The sequence below is a fragment of the Montipora capricornis genome, chromosome 4 (genome assembly GCF_036669925.1).
Source record: "Montipora capricornis isolate CH-2021 chromosome 4, ASM3666992v2, whole genome shotgun sequence".
Taxonomy (NCBI): Eukaryota; Metazoa; Cnidaria; class Anthozoa; order Scleractinia; family Acroporidae; genus Montipora; species Montipora capricornis.
Window position 1 is genome coordinate 21,713,087 of NC_090886.1, and position 2,500 is coordinate 21,715,586.

The window sequence follows — 2,500 nt, forward strand, 5'->3', positions numbered from 1 at the left end:
TGGCCAGAGAAACGCGACTCTGTTCCTCTCTCTGTCGCCGTTACTGGACTTCAAAGAGGACCTGTCATTACACAATGGAATACTATTCAAAAAGAGACTGAATCATTTGTGCCGAAGTCCCTGAGGCATAAAAATCCTTACTCGCCTACATGCCAGCATCAAGGTATTGAGTCTGCTTACGCAAAGTTCGAGACAGCGTATCACTGGCCTGCCATGAACACAGGACATAAAAGGAAGCCGTAACCAAATGTGAAGTGTGTGACAGAGTTCGAAGCAGGAATTCAACCCTACAATGCAGACTCACCCTACCCGGTGAATGATAGACTTGGAGCAGACTGTTCACGCTCAAGCCAAGCAACATATTGTTCCTGGTCGATTTATACGCTGACTACATTGAGGTCAGTCCTGTTACAAAAGACCCCATAGATCAGCAATAATAACGTTCATGAAGTAGTTAATTCAGCAGACATGGAATACCTGATGTGCTCGTCACCGACAACGGCCCACAGTTTGTTCCAGCTTCAAAGGAGTTGTGAAGTTCCACACTCGCCTGAGAGTTTATGCGCGTGACGTCATCACCAACCACCCCAAATCGAATGGAAAAGTCGCGTCAGCGGTTACAAGTTGCAACGAAACTCTTCAACAAAGCTCCTTTAGAGACAACCGAGACCCGCATGGTTGGCACTGCTGGACTACCGAAACGCGCCTCCAGGCAGGTATACAGCGTAGCTCCAGTACAACGCTAGATGTCGAGACAACAAAAGACCTTAATACCCACGTATCTAAAGCCTTTCAACCCGAGATAGTCACAAATGTTGCTGACAAGATCCGACACAAGAGGCAGGTGGCCAAGAGCTATCCCGACCGCAAAAGCTCAGGAACTGCCTTGAAAATAGACTAGGTCAGGAAGTACGTGTCATCTCCTATCAGAACCAACAACATGGGCGGCTGACATCTGCGTTGACAAGTTGTAGACCGGTCATACGTGCTTTGAGTCAAAGCGCGCAACTTATACGACGAAACAGAGCAGGTGCAAGCCAAAGCACTGATAACAGTACACCGAAAGCTTGCCTGCACCACTCCACCTGTGGATGATGTGGCCATCACCAACCCAGCCAAGCCTGTGCTTTCGAGGGAGTCAAAGAACATCAAAGCCCCCAGCCAAGGTCACCTGACTTTGTGATGCCTAAATAATACTAGCCCTTTGATTGCTGAACTACTCATAGAAGGACATTATGATACAAAGAGGAAATTTTTGATCAATAGTTTTGTTTAAATAGTTTGATTTAGCTTAATAATTGATTATTACGTATAGTTACACAGGCTACTTAATCGTGTATAGTTTACGGTTCGATTGTGTTTTACACAAATTTTATTGATTCCGCTTGGAGTCTAGAAGTATCACAAAAAGGAGGATGTTCCGGATATGAGTCGCTTCCTGGTATGTGTTAGATTGGTTTACATAATTCTATCTTCGTATATATTGAATGACTAGCACGAAATAACAGCGCATATATTATCAGACCACAAGCGTGTAGTGTTAAACAGGAGCTACAGAATTTGGACACTTTACAATATCTTGCCCTCCCATGATGTTGTTTTACCAAATGAGCTGAGAAAACTCGCGTGCAAACAACATTCGTGAGGGGGTAAGCAGCGTAAAGGTTCAGGTCTGTATGTTCGTATACGTGTTTCCAAGAAATTTGGTCGCAGACGCCGGGTCATTATTAAAGTAGGTTTTTCACGGATTGCATGATCTGCAGGCTCGACAAATTCATGCGCCTCAGATTTCAAATGCAACTATTGATGTTTGCATCTTGCCCGGTGTTCGGGAGATGGTTTTTTATGTTGGAATCCTTCCTATGATTCTAACTTTTAACGTCGTCCTTTTTGCCATTGCCAAGCACTAGGTTCTCACTTATTACATTCAAATCCAGTGTTTTGTATTTAAGTGAAACATGGTGGAGTTGATTTATGTCAGGAGTGGAAGCTGTTGATGCGTATGGGTTCAAAGCCTGATCACATCAAAATCAGTTGGCACACCCATTAACCTTTTTTAATGGAATGATGCTTGATTTATATTTGGAAATTGAATTATTATGGATGTAAACGTTTTGATGCAGGCAAAAAAGCTAGCCTTAAAGCCACCAAGTTTATACCTTGGAATTCTGACCACATTTGACCTTTTACTAGGGACTTCTATCTTTGGTTTGTTGCGGGAACGTACGCTACAGCTGTGAGTGCTTCGGAGTACATAGTTACAATCTTTAAACATTTACAAAAAATATTTGTTAATTCTTTGCCTTCAGGCTGACAATGGTCATGGCAGTCATTTCGATGATGCACATAACCAAGAAAAACAAACGAATGACCTGAGGGGAATCTGTGTCGCAAGGGGAAGATGCTGGGGTGTATGCAACGCAAACAAAACAGGGGACTGAAGTAAAATCACAGAAAGCAGGCCTCAAAACACGTAACATACAAAGGAAGACTCACGGCA